This window comes from Ipomoea triloba, chromosome 5 (genome assembly GCF_003576645.1).
Source record: "Ipomoea triloba cultivar NCNSP0323 chromosome 5, ASM357664v1".
Taxonomy (NCBI): domain Eukaryota; kingdom Viridiplantae; phylum Streptophyta; class Magnoliopsida; order Solanales; family Convolvulaceae; genus Ipomoea; species Ipomoea triloba.
Genome location: NC_044920.1, coordinates 24,239,934 through 24,261,648, shown reverse-complemented (window position 1 = coordinate 24,261,648; position 21,715 = coordinate 24,239,934). Strand labels below are relative to the sequence as shown.

Below are 21,715 nucleotides of genomic sequence, written 5' to 3'. Positions count from 1 at the left end.
ATAGAAAAAAAAAACAACAAATCAAATTAAAAAAAAAAAAAAAAAAAAAAAAAAAACTTGTCGCCTGATGCGCCCGCATGGGCGCCCAGCTATACGCAGAATGCGCATAGCTACCTCTCTTCTTCGATTTTAACACAGTAAATTACTGTTCCAATATTTCGTTTTTGCAGGAGGACCCTTTTCACTCTCTCTCTTCCTCTCTCTCCAGCCAACATGGCATTATTTCTGACATAATCCCCAAAATATCCCCTGATGTAGATGCTCTAACTAACTTAAACCAGGTTCTTTTTCAAGCATCAACCCTTTTATCTTTCTCCTCATTTCTTTGACAGCATCCTATCTTCCTGCTGCAGTGTATAAATTTGAAAGCAATATGTTGGTTGCACTGTCGTCTGTAGGCCCGGCCCCTAGGTAAGGGCGAGCTGGGCCCTCGCCCAGGGCCCACCACCCTAGTCCACCACTTTATATATATATATATATATATATATAATTTCAGGTGTGGCCGTGCTCTCCCGTGCGGCCGTGCGATCACCACTCAATGTTAAGAAACACACCACAGTGCATATTTGTGTGGTGTGTTTCTTAACATTGAGTGGTGTATTTCGTAACATTGAGTGGTGTGAACTGCACGGCCGTACGGGAGAGCACGGCCACACCTGATCATGACTATATATATGTATATATATATACATACTTACTGTAGATTTTAGGTATTAGTATTTGATGTGCATATAAATCAAATGAATTTGATTTAGCTTAGTTGGTTGGACTTAAATATTAATAAAATATAGAGGTCAAGGGGTAAACTTTGACGAAAGCATATTTTTTATACTTTAAATTTTCCGAACTCCCATGGCTGCGTGTGTGTGTGTGTATATATATATATATATATATATATATATATATATATATATTTATTTATTTATTTATTTTTATACTTTAAAATTTTCAAACTTCCATGGTTGCATATATATTTATTTTTATACTTTAATTTAAATTACTTTAAATTTTTCCTCCCAAGACGAATATAGGGATATTATATAGTATTAAAATTATAACTTATGAAATTTAATTTTTCCTACCTACTCTTTAGAAGATGAATTTAGAAATATTATATAGTATTCAAATTATAATGTATGAAATTTATTTATATTTCTAATTGTATTTTTGAGTTTTAACTATGTGATTCTTTTACATTTCTATAATTATAGTGAGTTTATTAATTTATAGTATAGATTGATTTGTGATTCAGATCAAATTTTAAATCTACTATTCCTATTCTATAAATTTATTAATATTTAGAACATGTGTAATACCCACTTTCCTAGAAATGAAAATATATCTATGTTTTTTTTAAATAGGGTCAGTTATTTAATATCTCAGTTTACTAATATCTCAGTTTACTCCCACTTGCTTTTGTCCGCCACTATCACCCAGAAGTGTGTGTGGATTGACATTTATTAAACGAACAACGCGTCGCCTTGGAGGAGCGCCGCGCATGCATAAGCGAATTCGCAACAACGAGCCTAAGCAGAGCGTATCCCCGGGCTCGCCGATACGAGATTGTAACAACTATCATTCTCCATCAATGCGACAAGGGCAGCCAGTCAACTTTGCAAGGCACGCAAGTTGTAGGGTGATCGGGTTATGAACCTAACTTATGGTTTTGAATCTATCTCATGAGTTCTTCGACCCTGTTGTTCTCTAAGCCCTTCGTCAGCCCTGACCTTCTCCGATCAAGTGGTCGGGATTTGGTTTCATACCGTTCTTGAACAAGAAGACTATGTCCACGTATTCCCCAAGCTGGTGTTCGAAATTCCTCAGTGGACGAGAACTCGGTTAGTTTACATTGATTTGTGGGACTCTGAAGTGAAGGAACATGCATGGCATTATCGTGTCCAGCAGTACCATCGAGTCCTGACGACAGCATGCCTCCATAGAGATATTGCGATTGCATTAGTCTTCACAAGTGATCCTGAAGGTCTAAGGACCATATTATCCTACTCACTTATCTGAGTAAGCTTTCCCAGAGCTCCCCGGGCTGTCGGGTGGCAGGCACCGTTATCGATCGTCTCCGCCCGACTTAAACTCCATCTACGTTGATTTATATTGCATCCAGAAAACAATGAGTGTCACCAAAGTGTCGAAGCATACATACGCACATTCGTAGGAGGGTCCTCCCGGGTTCATTACAAGAGGGCAGCACCAGTCATCTGCCAGATCGAGTGAATCCGAATCCCTCGTTTCGTTTCTCGAACGAACAAAAGCATTCACCCGTGGCTGAGATCAAGCCCATAGCCGACCCCAAGATAATGGGCATCAACGAACCATCTGTGTTTTATACATTCAAACACCAGGTTCGAAGTCCTGTCTTTCTCAGGGTCGATTTCCCAGGCTCGCAGTTTGCATATTAATGGTCAGCCATGCACCGGTGACTGTTTCGTTAGCCAACCAACTTCATGGTTGGGCGAATGCATAATCTCCCAAGGTGATAAATGCTCGTTGAAGGGATAAGGTGATCGTAAAATCTCCAGGCACCATCGAGTTAAATATTCGAAGCCTCCAAAATTGTAAAATTATTATTAGCATAGTTTTAGAATGTATAGCTTAATACTGTAATATGTGCAAAATTATAGGCTTATACTTTAGAAAATTGTAATAGTAAAAATTAAATGTAAAAAGTCTTAGGTTGGTATTTCCACCACCGGCACCCTAAAACCGGTTAGGTCGATCCTTCCAACACCGACATTATAAGTCCGCGATGAAATATCGGCATAAGTCATACAAAGTAGACAATTTTTGGCCGGTTAAAAACTCCGGCTACTGGAGTAAGGTGCCCACTTATAGGGCGTTGGGATAAGGTGCCCATTCACGATCGTTAAAGATCGGTTACGACCAAAAAGTCGAAAAAAAAAAAAACTACTACGGCCCCCGAACCGGCAGGGATAATGCCCTCGACTAGGTAACTTCTAATTTAATTTGTTATGTAAAATGTGATACATGTATGCAGGTTAATCGTGTACGAAGCCTGGTTAGGTTGATACTACCGCCATCGGCATCTTTAAGACCGGGAAAAACCTCGGCACCATTCAGGTCACCCGAACCGAAGGCCGAGAAGGTATTAGATCGAAAAGATCATATTCCGGTCACCCGAGCCGAAGGCCGAAAAGGCATCGAATCGAAAATATCATATTCCAGTCATTCGAGCCGAAGGCCGAAAGTCATCAGATCGAAAAGATCATATTCCGGTCACCGAGCCAAAGGCCGAAAAGGCATTTGATCAAAAAGATCATATTCTGTTCGTCGAGCCAAAGATAAAAGATTAAAAAAAAACAAAAACAAAACAAAAAAAACATTAGATCTTTCGAGCTACTTCCCGACCACTGTCAAAATTGAAAACGAATTCGGGATGCCATCATACCTACTCCCTTATGTTGGCGATTCGTGAAACATAGGAAAGGGGGGGGGGGCTGCTAGTAGGATTGTAGGGCAACTCCCTCAACCTACGGAGCTCATCGAAGCAACTTCCGAGCATAAATAACCTTCCCGGTCTCATCAGACTTTTGATTTCTAAGCGTCCATCCACTCGGGACTTTCGGTTCGTGAACCGAGCGCCAAAAATGGAAATCACCCCGTTAAAAGTGATTTCGGTTTTTGAAAATCAGCCATAATGATTAACGTGGCAATAAAAATAAACCGAGCGCGATCGGTCAAGATCGATCTTGTGACCACGTAATCCAGATCAAGGCTTGACCGAGCTCAAACCACCTGCGACTAGTTGGCCCGAGTAAAGGGCATTGGGAAAAGTATCCGCACCTATGATCGGTAAGATCAATATAGGTCCCTGGACCGCGAATAACCTCGATCCCTAGATCGGTGGAATTTGACCTTTGGTCGTGTCTCGAACCCGATCGCTCGATCGGTAGAGTTCGAGCGACCCTTACTGTCCAAAATACTTTGCTTAAGGTTGTGCTCCTTTTTCCTTAGCTAAGATTTTTTCCCACTGGGTTTTTTCTTGGCCTAGGTTTTAACGAGACGACCAACGCAAGTCGCAGATTATACGATAAGTTTTTTCTGCCCAAACACTTCCTCATTGGCGCTTAAGGTTGCGCTCTTTTTTCCTTGGCTGAGATTTTTTTTCCCACTGGGTTGTTTTAGCATAAGGTTTTTAACGAGGCAACCGGTGCGAGCCAAAGACTGTTCAGTCAGATTTTTCAGCCCGAACCCTTCCTCATTAGCTCGACGTCAGGACTCGGGCTGGGGGGCTACTTGATAGGGAATATACCCCAGTTGTACCTTCCCTATATACGTCCATGTACCCGTTTGTGCAGTCGGATCGTGGTCAAACAATTCGGGTCAAGGTCAAAATCAATAGGTCAACATCTAGGCCTATAAAAAGGGCATTGGACCCTTTGGTTAAGGGCTTTTTTCCTTTTTATCTCCTCCTCTCTCTAGGAACATCTTAGAAACCAAGCTCTCCCTTCTCTCTAAGTTATTACTCAAGAATAATCAATAAAGGAGATGGATTGAGAGCTAATAGTTGATTTACATTATACTTTTCTCACATTGTTCATACACATTATATACGTAGATGAATTTACGCTATCAATTATATTCAGGGAATATACATTATTTGTGTACTAAATGTACATTATTTTTATAGTATAGAAATAATGTACATTCAATACAAAAATAATGTACATTTAGTACATTAAAAATGTACATTTTATTATGGCTGTGTGGACCATCACAATAATGATTGGGCCTGCGTATATATAATTGATATAAAGTTTATGCATGTTTAATGTGCTTTTATTTGTCTATCGTGTTGTAATTGTTAGTAATTTTGTGGCTGCAGAGAGAAAATACTGAAATATAGAGATGAGAGTCAATGGCTTGATCAATGTATGGTAGCAGTGTCGATCAAATGATGGGTTTGAGCTTGATACTAGTCATAATATTCAGGTTTCTTTTCCTTCATCACCATAATTAGTAATTAATTGCATTCCTTATAGTTTTTTTTTAATGCTAATTTGTTGCTCCAGAACCTAATAGTCCTAATAGTAGTTGATTCATCATTGAAATTCTAATAGTAAAAATGCATTTAATTGCTTTTTTAGGAACTTGTTGGAATCAGCACATCAATGGAGCAGCAAAAAATTATATTGCATGAGCTAATGGCTGTTAGGTTGTTAAAGATATGTTGCGCAATACGGAGGTAGCTGTTCGTTCGTTCATGATGTTACGCCCAAGGTTTCTTCATCAAAACCCACCTGCTTCAAGTTCAGCAACACCATGGCCTCTGGGGCAATAGTAGCTCCAAACTCAAGTGCTCAAGCAGCCACTATCCCCAATTTTCCAGTTTTTTTTTTTTTTTTTTTTTTTTTTTTACTGTGGGATTCCAAAGAAGCCTTGTCTCTTCCTGCAGCAAACTGTAGCTAGCTAGATTTGAGAAACATCTTGCTGATTTGCTGAATGCCAGAAGTGGGTTGAAGAACTGGAGCAGTTGATCTTAGATTCTGATAGAAAGTCTCTGAATTCCAGTGTGTCACTGTTGCTGTCACTTCCACAAGTCATGTCAAACGTGCACATTTACAATTTTTTTGTTCATGCATGTTGCAGCAAAGGTAAGAAAAACTAAACTTATTCGGATTTTTAGAAATCCGTTTATTTGTCAGAAAAGTTGAGGGTATTTTTGTCAAAAGACATTCAACACACTTCTCGGCCTTTATATATGCCTTTTATCTTAATATAATTTGAGAGTTTTCAATTTAGAAAAATTCCTAATATGGGTTATGAGACCGTTGCTTGTGATATCCTTTGTCCACACAAATGGTGTTTTTGGTTTGCACATCAGAATTTGAATCGAAATGAGAATCAAATACTTTGTAATAGCAATAGATTTTTGTGAAAATATTTTGCATGTTTGGTAGTAGGCTGGAATTTGAATAATTATTGATATTGATGTTTTGTTATGTATGACCCTTAATGGGAATAAATGATTTTAAAATACAAAAATAAAAAATTAAGGCAATTGATCATAATATAATGGCATACAAAGCACTAATATGAAAAAAAAATCAAAATAAAAATCTAAAAATACTAATCCAAACTTAAAAATTACATTGCCAATAAGATGAAATATAATAATATGTACCCCATTTTAATTAGAGAATGTAGTTTTTAATTGAAGGGGTAATCAAATCCCATAAAGGGCCACACATTGGGTGCTACCCGGGTCAATATGCAAATGAAGTACTTATACTAGCAAATGTAATACTAATTAGAAATAAAATGTTCCTTACTTATAAGGAATGGAAACATAATACTCTTAAAGGAAAAATGTAATACTTTTACATCTCTTAATTGTGTTTTAAAAAGTTGCTAACCAAACACTAACTATATATGATTTTGATTCGCATTCCTAATGTGAAAACTTATGAACCAAACACACCCAAAGACTAAAGCCTAAACAAAAAGAAATTAACGAGAATACTAAGCACTTTAATAACTAAATTGAACTACATACATAGAATAATTTACTTACATGGTGGAGCTTGCTTCAAGCCAAGTAATCGCGGACTAGTCATAGGAAAACTTTTGGAATTGCTTAGACTTTTTGCTCTGGAAAATCATAAAGTACTAATGCCTGCAAAAAAGAATTGATTGTGTTTTGACAAGAATGCTCTCAGATTAAACAACTCCCTAATGGCCACTTAAAAACAATAATGAAAATTGTAACAGTTATAACTTAGGGATGATTTTATTTATTTTTCTCTTACTCTTAGGGATGATTTTATAAATAAAAAAAAAACACTTAGGGATGATAAGTGATTATAAATTTATGACCAAGTACAATTACTCTATAACTTTAAGAAAGAAAAATGCAATTTTTTTTTTAAATATTTGAAAGATGCTTCTAGAGTTCGTTTGAAAACCAGTAAAATGACAGTTTCATTTCCAGTGTTTAGGTGTATTATAGATAACTGTCTTTGTGTGTTTGATTCATTTTTTGAAAAATGGGTAGAATTGTATAATTAAACATTGTAATTATTTTATTTAAAATATAAAATATTATAATAATGTTAAAATGACTTAAGGAGATTTTGGTAGAATTGTATACTTAAATATTGTAATTATTTTATTTAAAATATAAAATATTATAATAATGTTAAAATGACTTAAAGAGATTTTGGTAGAATTGTATAATTAAACATTGTAATTATTTTATTTAAAATATAAAATATTATAATAATAATGTTAAAATGACTTAAAGGAGATTTTTCCCTAAGTCATTTTCCGGAAGCAATTTGATGGTCTTGGACGGAAAAAATTCAGCCATTCCCACACCTATACGTATAGCTTTGTAATTATAGCTTTCTGTTATTATTTTTTTTCCCGCTCAGGCTATTTCATCATCTATATATACAACGAAAGCCTTCTCCATCCCCATTTTCTGATAAATTTCCATCTGCGATCTGCGAAATCCTACCGTATCAAATCTGTTAGGGTAGTTTGTGCGTGCTTAGTGTATATGCCGTATGCTTTAGGTAGAAACACAAACAAGATGGAGTTCAATGCAGTGGTGTTCTCCCTATTTGGCGTACTCTCCGTGATCATGGTGATCGCTGGAGCATTTTCCTGCTCTCAATCCGCTGAGATGAGGTAAACACAAACACTGCAAGATTACATGTTTCAGCAGCTATTTTATTGCTAAATGTAGGCGATCATCCGTAAATTTCTTTTAGAAGTTTTTTTCATTGATCAGAAACTTTTAAATATATGTTGCGATGATAAAATTTTCTGAAAACTTATGATGTTTGGTTACATCTTACGCAAAATACATTGGAGATACTGTTCTCGTTCAGGTACTATATTTTATTCCATATCCGCCGCCGCAAATGTGAATTTCTTTTACAAGCATTTTTTCATTTATAGATGGAGAAACTTTTAAATATATGTTGTGATGATGAATTTTCTGGAAACTTATGTTTGTGTGGTACCTCTTTCCGCCGCGATCATAGTGAATTTATTTTTATCATGATTTTTTCATTGATAGCTTAATTATATGTTGCGATGATAATGCTTATTAACTTCTCTCGCCTAAAGAAAACTATCTTGTATCCGATCCGAGTTTAAGCAAAATAAATTAGATATGGTTATTAATGGTCTGACATAATTGTTTAATAAAATATATGAGATGTAATAGCGAACTGGTGAGGTTTCGTGCTCATGATTTTAATTTGGGAATAATGTTTTGAATTTTGATTTTAATTAATCTCTCTTCCTTTCTTGTTTTGTGATTTTAATTAAATTCTCCTTATTTGTGTTTTGTGAGGGAACTTATACAGATTTATGGATGTTGATGACAGATTGGTTCCTGAACATTCTTTTTTTTTTTTTTTTTTTTTTTTTTTTTTTTTTTTTTTTTTTTTTTTTCATTTTGTGCAAGTTACTTCCCTATACACTGTGACTCAAGACTGGTGCATGTTTCTGAGCATATAAATATATTTTTTGGTTTAGTATTTCTAGTCTAAGTTATCATGTACTATTTTCTTAATCTGAATTGGGCATTTTTGGCATGAAGCAAATGGATAGGGTTAGTGAAAGAATGCTAATGTATAGATAAGATCTAAGCTTAAAGATTAGTTTAATCCAATTTTCTTCCATATATAGGTCTACATTTTTTATGGTTATGTGAATTCGATCTAGCTTTACCAATGGTTTCACATGGTGTGATTTCCTTTTTAAAAAAAATAAATTAAAAACATTCCGTAAATAAAAAAAAAATTAAAAACATTCCGTAAATACAAATACATATATATCTAATATAATAAGAACGAACTAAAAATTAGGTTACATGCAACACAAAAGCCCATTTGGTGAGGCCCTAATGACAACAGGCTCTGGCAGAAAGCTCAGATCTGGCACACCAGCAGATGTTATACGATCCATTTTTTTAACTCCAGATGGGCTGCAATAAAAAAATAAAAATAAAAACATTCCGTAAATACAAATACATATATATTCTTCTAATATTATAAGAACGAAAAAAATAAAAATAAAAATATTATATTTTCAAAAAAAAAATTAGGTTACATGCAACACAAAAGCCCATTTGATGAGGCCCTAATGACAACAGGCTCTGGCAGAAAGCTCAGATCTGGCACACCAGCAGATGTTATATTTTGATCCAACTTTGGAAGTCTTGATGGGCTGCAATAAACATGTCAAAGCAACCATATTACAAATAAATCCATGAAGTAGTATACTATTATCCTCTCATTGACCAATCACTCTTCCCAACTACAAAGAAACATCATCACATAGTAACAGCATTTTTCAGCATCATTAAAATAAAATTGACCAATATTTTTTTAAGTGTTTGTACTTTCATTAGAAAATATGTTTCAATGATAACATAGGCATTTCAGAGAAGTCTTGTAGCATAGATTAATTATGACAAATTGAAATGCACTAAATAGGAAATGTGCAAAGGAAATCACACCATGTGAAACCATTGGTAAAGCTAGATCGAATTCACATAACCATAAAAAATGTAGACCTATATATGGAAGAAAATTGGATTAAACTAATCTTTAAGCTTAGATCTTATCTATACATTAGCATTCTTTCACTAACCCTATCCATTTGCTTCATGCCAAAAATGCCCAATTCAGATTAAGAAAATAGTACATGATAACTTAGACTAGAAATACTAAACCAAAAAATATATTTATATGCTCAGAAACATGCACCAGTCTTGAGTCACAGTGTATAGGGAAGTAACTTGCACAAAATGAANGAATGTTCAGGAACCAATCTGTCATCAACATCCATAAATCTGTATAAGTTCCCTCACAAAACACAAATAAGGAGAATTTAATTAAAATCACAAAACAAGAAAGGAAGAGAGATTAATTAAAATCAAAATTCAAAACATTATTCCCAAATTAAAATCATGAGCACGAAACCTCACCAGTTCGCTATTACATCTCATATATTTTATTAAACAATTATGTCAGACCATTAATAACCATATCTAATTTATTTTGCTTAAACTCGGATCGGATACAAGATAGTTTTCTTTAGGCGAGAGAAGTTAATAAGCATTATCATCGCAACATATAATTAAGCTATCAATGAAAAAATCATGATAAAAATAAATTCACTATGATCGCGGCGGAAAGAGGTACCACACAAACATAAGTTTCCAGAAAATTCATCATCACAACATATATTTAAAAGTTTCTCCATCTATAAATGAAAAAATGCTTGTAAAAGAAATTCACATTTGCGGCGGCGGATATGGAATAAAATATAGTACCTGAACGAGAACAGTATCTCCAATGTATTTTGCGTAAGATGTAACCAAACATCATAAGTTTTCAGAAAATTTTATCATCGCAACATATATTTAAAAGTTTCTGATCAATGAAAAAAACTTCTAAAAGAAATTTACGGATGATCGCCTACATTTAGCAATAAAATAGCTGCTGAAACATGTAATCTTGCAGTGTTTGTGTGATTTTGTGCTATTGTTTTTTTTTTTTTTTTTTTTTTTTTTTTTTTTTTTTTTTTTTTTTTTTTTTTTTTTTTTTTTTTTTTTTCATTTTGTGCAAGTTACTTCCCTATACACTGTGACTCAAGACTGGTGCATGTTTCTGAGCATATAAATATATTTTTTGGTTTAGTATTTCTAGTCTAAGTTATCATGTACTATTTTCTTAATCTGAATTGGGCATTTTTGGCATGAAGCAAATGGATAGGGTTAGTGAAAGAATGCTAATGTATAGATAAGATCTAAGCTTAAAGATTAGTTTAATCCAATTTTCTTCCATATATAGGTCTACATTTTTTATGGTTATGTGAATTCGATCTAGCTTTACCAATGGTTTCACATGGTGTGATTTCCTTTGCACATTTCCTATTTAGTGCATTTCAATTTGTCATAATTAATCTATGCTACAAGACTTCTCTGAAATGCCTATGTTATCATTGAAACATATTTTCTAATGAAAGTACAAACACTTAAAAAAATATTGGTCAATTTTATTTTAATGATGCTGAAAAATGCTGTTACTATGTGATGATGTTTCTTTGTAGTTGGGAAGAGTGATTGGTCAATGAGAGGATAATAGTATACTACTTCATGGATTTATTTGTAATATGGTTGCTTTGACATGTTTATTGCAGCCCATCAAGACTTCCAAAGTTGGATCAAAATATAACATCTGCTGGTGTGCCAGATCTGAGCTTTCTGCCAGAGCCTGTTGTCATTAGGGCCTCATCAAATGGGCTTTTGTGTTGCATGTAACCTAATTTTTTTTTTTGAAATATATAATATTTTTATTTTTATTTTTTTTCGTTCTTATAATATTAGAAGAATATATATGTATTTGTATTTACGGAATGTTTTTATTTTTATTTTTTTATTGCAGCCCATCTGGAGTTAAAAAAATGGATCGTATAACATCTGCTGGTGTGCCAGATCTGAGCTTTCTGCCAGAGCCTGTTGTCATTAGGGCCTCACCAAATGGGCTTTTGTGTTGCATGTAACCTAATTTTTAGTTCGTTCTTATTATATTAGAATATATATGTATTTGTATTTACGGAATGTTTTTAATTTTATTTTTTTTAAAATTGTACTTTATTTTTTTAGGATTTTTGGAATGATCTCCATCATACTCTCCAGCTTTTGTAACGGGTTTTATAACCCTCAAGTAGGAGAAGTAATAGTCCATAGTGACGACAATGATGATAGTGACGACAATGATGATGAGGATGATGACGATGGCGAGGGGGATGGCGATCCCGATGACCATGGCGATCCAGTTGACGATGATGCCCCCCGTATCATTCCGGTTGTTCAGAGGCCTTTCGGGGGTAATATGGATCAAGATCAATTTGTAGCTAATATTGTTTTGGTGCGTGGATACTCTACTTTAGCGTACAGTATACAAGAGTTACACCATGAACATGAGGCATATCCTCATGTTTTGTGGCCATGGCAGAACTTTCAAGCACTTTATATCCACTTACCTCACATAGAAGATTTTGAGATGTTAGAGATCCCGATAGATCCTCTATTAACTACTTGGCCAGCATTTAGGGCTGATATAGGTAAAGTGGTTCTAGAACCACTGGAGGATGGCTTGAGAATTCCTATTCTGGGTGGCCCAAATGAAAGGAATCATTACATCCTCCGTAGGCACTTGGTTGGGAATAAGTTCTTATTCCACAACATAGTACACATCTCCATCAGTACTGCACTTGGAATTGAGCCAGCACCGTTCCAAGAGGGCATGGAAAACCAGAACCTTTTTGTAGTGGGTGGCTTCGGAGTCTTTCTTCGGGATATTGGTGGACAGGTTATAGACCGAAATGACGCTACACGTGAATGGGCTGAAAAGGAATTGGCAACAGTGTCAATCAGTTTGCTAGTTAATTGATATCATGAATTAGTAGTCATAGCATCATATTACATTTCTAATGGGTTTGTAGTAATACGTTGAAACCCATTTCTAATGCCTTTGTAATAAAACGTTGAAACTTTATGGATGGTTTACTTCATTTGTTTTTCCATTTTCAGTGTTTCATTTTTCCATTTCTTCCATCAAGCTTCAATTACTTCCTGTTATCACAGAATTCAAAATAACACAAAACACAAAATTAGCAAATTCCTAAGTAAGAAATTACTCCACCCCGTAAAACAAACACCCAAGAATAAAGATTTACTCAATTAATTTTTTTTAAACATTAACCACTAACATTTAATCTTTCGACCATTCCGAAAACCACATATATATTCTTATAATAAAATATAATCCACTTATAAATTAATAATTTAATTAAATACGCTTATGGAAGAACAATATCCCATAAAGGGAACAATCAATATCTCGTAAAGGGAATAATCCATATCCCGCGAAGGGAACAATCCATATCCCACGAAGGGAACAATCCATATCCCACGAAGGGAACAATACATATCTTCCATAAGACTTTCTTCATAAAATTTTCTTTTAATGTATATATATTTAACCACCAAAACATTTTAACCCTTCGGTTCAAAACTCACTTGTCCAAAATCAAATATTTAAATACACTTATTTCCAAATTCGCAAATTAGAAAAATATTGATAATTCATATCTCAACTAAATTTATCAATCAACCATTGTGAAATACACCTTTGACATTTGATAGTACACAATTAAATATACTAAAGAAAAATGCATGCATATATACACTCACTTATAAATTAACAAGTCACGAATCTAGTATGTATACACTGCTGGAAATCACAAAATTTCCGACCACCAAAAACGTGGTCGGAAATACCCTAAAAGTAGTCGGGAACGCCCTTTCTGACCACTTTTCCGACCAAATCGGGGATTCGGAAAATCATTAGGCTTAGTGGTCGGAATTTCCGACCACTCTCGGACAGTGGTTGTTGGAAAAATGTTGCTGATATCTGTAATACAAAAGAGATACAATATAATACAGAAGAACAAGGGAACAAAACCGGATCATCTGGTATCTTCAGGCGTGTAATCACTTTCCTATAAGCTTTAAATCTCCCTCAGAAAAGCAACAGGGTTCCAGATTTAATCTTATGGGATACAAGAAGATGAATGAAATTCTTAAGTTGCTTTGATTAAGAATTTCCTGTAGAACTGTAAGACTGTGAAATATCTTGGTGTACTGCAAATTGATTGCTTCTTGCCTCTTCATTCTCTGTATCTCTCAAATGTCTCCAAAATATTTATAGAAGCAAATATAGCTGTTGGAGAAGTTACATGGAAGTTGCTGGCAGTTCAAAACTCCAACTTCCATAAGATATATCTTTTAAGATATATAATTAATTCTGGAAAATATAATTCCATGAACCATGTATAACATATACTACCTCCGTCCCAAAATGGTTGTCTGGTTCGTTTAACGAGGCTTGACCGAAGTAATTTTTAATCCAATTTTTTATAATATTAAGTTTAGCATTAATACATAAAATTTATATATTTAGAAACTACATTAAAAGTACTATTAAACACAAAAAATTAAATTTAAAAATAATAAAAAATTACTAAAGAAAATAAGCAAAGAAGAAAGAGTTAGTTTGACCAATGAATAGTAAATAGGACAGGTAAAATGGGACAGAGGGAGTATAATTTACATATAAGTTATGTACCTTCATAGATCCATACACCACATGCGAATATATTATAAAGTAATATAATATAATATATATTTATAGTGACACGCATGCAACACTGTAGCCAAATTTGTGAATTCATGAATTCATGAAATTGGCAGATTCATGAATTCATGTCTTCGGCCATATATTCATGTATTCGGCCATCACATTAAGTATTCGGCCACAACTTAATTTCTTGATCCCGAAACAAAGTACTTTTCGTTTCCAACCTTTCATAAATTTATATTTCCCACTTTATTTTTTACCAAACTAAAATAATATTCATAACTCCACAACTCCAAATATTATTTTAGCTTTCATGGTAGTCCATCTGAAACATTAATCTCCATTACTATATAAATATCCAACAATCCTCCTCTATTTATATAGTAAAAATTAATACTGTACCAAGATAAATCCAAAACTCATGCATAAATGAAAGTGTCTTAGAGATTGAACTTCCACATAGTATTATACGCGATACATCAATTCGGATTGCAGTGATGGACGAACCTTGAATCACGCAGTCTCTTTGAAGAAATGTAGGTATAACACACACAAATTTTACAGCCATTACAACTCAAAATAACTTGACACTATTAAGGCCATGTGTCCGTATCCATTAATGAGCACATACCAAGTAAAGCCCAAACTTGTTTGAAGCTGCCACACCTCATGCTCACAGAGGCTAATCTTTTATATCATGCACTGCATCATGCATTTTTTCAAAAGATCAGTTAAGAGTAAAACTCATCCCTACAACAATGCAGAACCAAACATCACCTTTCCTGGGATACAATTTTAATTAAACTTTTGATGCTTGCAAATCACAAAATGAAGTACTCATCTACATTGAACTCAAGGTCTAACGTAATAACTTAGACGTGAGTTGAGCTTTCTTTCACTTGCAATTTAAATAATTAGGTTTTCCATATCCCTCAGATTATTTTGTACTTAACAACCCTGTACAATCCTTAAACTAGGATTTTATATTGTTGTTAATTCCCGTACTAAATAATCATCAATACATAGTAAGGCCTTTTCAATTAAAACTATGTATTTAATAATAGGTTATCACACCATATCATTTCCGATGTCTTTTAAACCATGTCCCTTGTCATAGCTTTGGTAAGCGGATCCGCTAAATTAAATCGGGACCGTACACAGTTCAGCGATACACAATTATATGAGATCTTCCGCACACAGCTATGTACCAAGCCGATGTGTCTTTACTTGCCAATATAACATTGTTATATCCTTGGCCAGTATAGCTTTACTGTCACAGTGTACAAAATCCGGTGACATCAGTTTCAGCTAAATCGAATTTTCCAAAATTTAATTCCTTAGCCACTTAGCTTCCTTGCATGCCGAAGCTAAAGTAATAAGTTCATGTCAAAGATGGATATTCCTTTTGAATATACTAAACCATAATTAATGGTTTATTCAAGTATTTCAAAAATTCCTTTTAATGCCAACCACTTCGACAACAACACATGATGATGGATAGAACTTTAATATTCTATCAATTAACTTGTAAAATAAAATATTTAATTGATTATACCGAAACCTTCTTTTCAGGTTGCTAGTCAATAAATATTTATTTCCTGCAAATTCTATAACCAAGAATTTCAATCACCATGCAGAACTCATTAACAATGAGTAATTTCTTAAAATCAAAATTTAAACCTCCTCTATTTGGACTACCATCCACTTTGAGAAATAAACCGATACGCATTCTCCACTCAGAAATATCCATTCACTTTGGAGAATAAGCTTATACTGATAAACCTCCTCCATTCAGAAAATCCATTCACTTTGGAGAAGAAATCGTTTTGATTTTTAAGCTCACTCTTTTCATGTTTCTTCTAAACTGAAGAATCATACCAACTTAAATCATAATCCATGACTTAAATTTAAAATTCCTTTTTCACTGGCCAGTTTCCATACTAGATAAACTAGTAAACTTTTGGCTTTCAGAATTTTAACACATTCTCAGTATGAGAATTCTTGTGTCAAAGACATTCATAAAATTTTATGAATTTCATCATCATGCATTTCTCATGCATGAAAGTTACAGCATGCCTTAAAGAGAAATATTACAGAATATTTCCAAGGCTTTCTGCCTTTATCAGAAATATAACAAAATATTTCCAACTTTCACAAGGATAACAATTTCTATTGTGCTAAAATGCCAATAATTATATTCATACATGAAACTGAAAATGATTTCATTGAATATTATAATATCATCATGCAACTTAATAACCATGCATATGATACCAGAAAAATTGGCAACACCAAATTTGCAATTTACAGCACACCAAGATACAACTTAAAGTACATGTATCTAGTCAACTATGCATGCAACCGAGATAAAGTCTCATATATAAAATATTTATATACATGCATAAATAAATCCTTGCATTTATCAGGCTATGCAGAACTTTAAAAGAATCACATGCATCATTTCTAGACATGATACAGAACTTAGTTGGTAAGTAATTGAACTAAAACTTACATTCATGCCGAGGCCGAGACAAATAAAAAGAATTGTACCGGTTACATCCTACAACTTTGTATCTGCTTTTATACTTGATCTCTTCCGGTCCTTGATGCATTAATTCAGTATATCCACGATAGGGAAATATACAATTTTCACGTGCCAAATAAATCACGGCTAACAACATGATTTATTTCTATGAACCTAGTTTTATACATCTCACTAATCATATTGGCATAATTAATGCCCCATGATTCTGAGTGAAGACAGAAATAAAACTTCATACTTTCATAGCATGTATTAAACCACATGCACAGCATGTACATATCATGCCATGAACATCATGCAAAACCCGCATGAATTCTTCTTGTACAAAGAAATGACATACCCAAAGTGATTACTGTCATATTCTTACCACCAAATTCGAAATTCACATTCCGAAAATTTTCCGTGAACGGAAACAGTTGCTTCACGCCTGACATCTTGTCTTCATAAAGAAGTACAAAACAATGATCACAGGTTTAGAAATTTAAAGCTTATAGATTGTTGGAATAATGTTGCTGATATCTGTAATACAAAAGAGATACAATATAATACAGAAGAACAAGGGAACAAAACCGGATCATCTGGTATCTTCAGGCGTGTAATCACTTTCCTATAAGCTTTAAATCTCCCTCAGAAAAGCAACAGGATTCCAGATTTAATCTTATGGGATACAAGAAGATGAATGAAATTCTTAAATTGCTTTGATTAAGAATTTCCTGTAGAACTGTAAGACTGTGAAATATCTTAGTGTACTGCAAATTGATTGCTTCTTGCCTCTTCATTCTCTGTATCTCTCAAATGTCTCCAAAATATTTATAGAAGCAAATATAACTGTTGGAGAAGTTACATAGAAGTTGCCGGCAGTTCAAAACTCCAACTTCCATAAGATATATCTTTTAAGATATATAATTAATTCTGGAAAATATAATTCCATGAACCATGTATAACATATATAATTTTCATATAAGTTATGTACCTTCATAGGTCCATACACCACATGCGAATATATTATAAAGTAATATAATATAATATATATTTATAGTAACACGCATGCAACACTGTAGCCAAATTTGTGAATTCATGAATTCATGAAATTGGCAGATTCATGAATTCATGTCTTCGGCCATATATTCATGTATTCGGCCATCACATTAAGTATTCGGCCACAACCTTCAAAAGGTTAATTTCTTGATCCCGGAACAGAGTACTTTTCGGTTCCAACCTTTCATAAATTTATATTTCCCACTTTATTTTTTACCAAACTAAAATAATATTCATAACTCCACAACTCCAAATATTATTTTAGCTTTCATGGTAGTCCATCTGAAACATTAATCTTCATTGCTATATAAATATCCAACAGTGGTGTGACTAAACCCGACCACAACCAAATTAGGTGGTCCGGATATTCCGACCACCTAATGGTCGGAAATTCCAACTGTAGTAGTTATTGGGGAATTTCCGACCACCTCCGGTGGTCGGAAATCAATTAAGTAAAAATAAAAAAAAATCACTGCTCTGTAAATTTAATTTAAAATGCAAATAGTAATTGTAAACCGAGTAGTAGTTTCATTACAATACAAGTTTATGATACTAATCAGAATACTATACAAACTCTCGAACTCTTCATCTATTGGATGCTTCAACAAACAAGCTTCATCTTTTTCAAGCAACTTCAATACCAGTGAAGAACCTATCTTTAAACAAACATACAAATGCAATTCAATTCTATGGAAAGTAAAGAAATAAAAGAGGAATAAACTGAAGGCAGTACCTATGCACTGCATCACCACTTATCTAAAATTAAACTATCTTTGAACTTTTAAGTTGTTGACAAATATAGTACAACTAAATGAACCAACCTCCAGTGAACCTTGAGAGAATAAACTGAGAGCAGTGCATAGGCTAATGTTTCATAAGAGCTACCCTGATGCAATAAAAAAAAAAATAGAATGCAAATGTGAATTGAGGTATTCCTTTCAGGAATACGTGGACAAAAGCAAACAAATAAAAAGATGCGTTATGAAAGTTTGTATCACCTCCTCCATCTCAAGTTCATAGCAATAGTCAATGACCTTTTTCACAGTTTTTTGCCCTTCGGTAGAGCCAGCAGACTTTGAAATTTCAGTTTCATCAACCTGCATATTGAACAATATTCTTATATGTTACAAAATCATGCGGATGAATATTCTTGTAATTAAGAGAAAGAAAGTAGAAGTCCTGTTTTAAAAAAGACCATTAACTAGTAGAAACTAAAAAGACCTTTTCAACTTCAGTCATAAAGTAATCATCTATCGAGTGAATTTTTGTGGCTTCAACAACCAACCAAAAGGGAGAGATAGATTAAAGTGATGATAAAAATCAAATTAAACAAAGAAAGGAGGGAGAGATAGATTAAAGTGATGATAAAAATCAAATTAAACAAAGAAAGGAGGGAGAGATAGATTAAAGTGATGATAAAAATCAAATTAAACAAAGAAAGGAGGGAGAGATAGATTAAAGTGATGATAAAAATCAAATTAAACAAAGAAAGGAGTAAATCTAATGCAGGAAAATTGCAGTAACACTTAAACAGAGTATACTATGAAATTCTTAATGATTGAGAGCATTTGTAGATGCTCATGGTCCTAAGTTGGTTTATAATCAAGACAAGACAAGGATCTAACCTTTAAGTTGGAATCCCCAGAAGAAGATGAAGACTTTGTTGAGGTGCAATTTCAATCAATCTGATTAGTGTTTGTTCTTCTTCTTTTTTTTTTTTTTTTTATTTATTTATTACATTTTGGTAATTTTTACTGTTTTGTATTTTTGTTTGTCATTACTGCAGGAATTTTATTCTAGGGATTAAGACTGAATCAAATTCTAAAAAAAAGGCTGAAAATCAATGATAATGAAATTAGTGCAGTAAAAAGTTGTCTTTTGGAATATCTTTGACTATCTTTAATATTTACACACTAATATTTATCCAATATTCAGGTTAATTTATTAAAAAGCATGCATAACAATTTTTTTAGCATGAAGTTAAAAGCAATTATGAATCCTATGTAGCCCAGCTTTATACTGCAATTGACTGGTAATCCATAACCAAATATAGTACTATAATTATTCACAGAGTAATTCAATATTAACTGGGAACATAATCTCTGACTAATCTCTGGCATAAATTATAAATCAACCAATTAACTAGAAATGTCATAGAAGTATTTCAACAAATAAATGGGAAAAAATCAAGAAAAGGCAAAATAAAATTTCTACAAATCATAAAATACCACATTTATCAAATTAATAATAAAACACACATATATTATTAACCATAAAAATAACAATAAATCAATAAACCTGCAGATCAGGGGAGGAGGAGATGGCACTGGCAATGTGTCGTCTAGGCTGGAGAAATCTTGTCAAGACAACAATAAAACACACATATATTATTAACTATAAAAAAAGGAAAAAGAAAAAAAAAACGAACCTGCTTGCATGCGCTAGTGGACGGTGAGGGCTGGGGCAAAGGCGGTGGTAGCGTCGGCGTTTTCGCAGGATAAGCGGTGGCAGCGTCGGCGTCTTCGCAGGAGAGGTGGTGGCAGCTGTGGCAGCTGTGGGGTCGGCGGCTGTGGCGGTGGAGGAGGTTCACGGTAGAGCTACATCTGAGAGAGTGCGAAGGGAGTGTGGAGGCTGGCGTCGTCTAAGTGAGAGGGTGAGAAGCGATCAGAGAGTAAGAGAGTGAGAGAGAGGAGCGGATCTGAGATCTGATTTGGGAGGTAGGTGACATGGTAATTGGGTAAGCACCCCGACCCGAACCGCAGGTAAACAAGCGGACGCAGGAATCAAACGGTCACCCGTTACATTGAGGAGAGAAATTATTACCAACGGCTCTAAACACTCAAGGCTTGTCATCATGAGTGCTTGTCATCATGGGTCCGTTACAAGTGACAAGAAAAGAGCCGTTGCACCCATTATATAAGTAATAGATCTGTTGTAGAGGAGGGGGAGGACATTTTTCTAGACCAACACTCACAATTGTACTGAACACACTACGTTGCTCTACCGACTACTCATTGTACTATCATAATACTCAATTATATTCCGGTAACATTATTACCGTCAGTAGGGTTTTGTTTTACGGAGTATTGGCGAAATTTTGGGGAGCTAAGGAGGGAGAATGGAATATTGGCTAAATTTTGGGGTTAAATATGATAATGGCGCCATTTTTTTTTATTTTTTTTTGAGAAAGAATGGCGCGAATTTTAATTATTTGGGGTGGGATTTTAACACAAATTTTTTTATAGCATAATAATACTAATAATAATAATAATAATATTAATAATATTATTAATAATAATACAAACATTAAAATAAAAGTATTTTAAAATTTATAAGTTCATAATTAAAAATAATTTATGATGATGACTATTATTATTATAAAAAATAAATTATATTAAACTTTAAATAATAATAATAATAATAATAATAATAATAATAAAGTCATTATTAGTTATTTTACATGCAACAAGTTAATAGTAAACATCTAATTACCAAATGCATTTTTATAAGTAGCTAATACAATCAGTTAGTCAAATCAACTAACACAATAAGCTATTAGCTACCAACTAAACTAATTAGTTATCAACTAACATTCATTTGCGAAACACACACACATACATATAATAGAAGAAAAAAACTTTTGTTAAGTTAGAATAAAGGTTGTATGGAGTTGAAGACTTAGAACGGAACATGTTCCTTCCTCTTTTCTATAAATACTGCATTTATTGCTAACTGGGAGATTTTTGGCTATTCCTATACGCTACTTATATGTTCGGGAACCTATGACCCACAATCACGTATTTCAAGTTCCATAACTTAAACCAACAAGCAAACTAGGTAAAGAGACTATAACCTGAACTAACCCTATATACTACACTAGAAGTGTACTATTAATGGATTGTTTCAAAGAATATAATCTTTGATCATAATTTAC

General features: G+C 33.7%; 1 long non-coding RNA gene across 3 annotated transcripts; it reads right to left on the bottom strand.

Moving 5' to 3' along the window:
• Positions 1-18,240: 18,240 nt before the first annotated feature.
• On the bottom strand, positions 18,241-20,512 carry LOC116020728. Of its 3 annotated transcripts, none has more exons than XR_004098832.1 (5): positions 20,210-20,511; positions 20,080-20,137; positions 18,780-18,878; positions 18,603-18,667; positions 18,241-18,437 (listed from the first exon to the last, which is right to left on the bottom strand). It is a non-coding gene; the product is annotated as an uncharacterized LOC116020728 (long non-coding RNA). The 3 variants fall into 3 exon arrangements; XR_004098833.1 differs by having other exon boundaries at positions 20,080-20,127; XR_004098831.1 differs by having other exon boundaries at positions 20,080-20,512.
• Between the last annotated feature and the right edge of the window lie 1,203 nt (positions 20,513-21,715).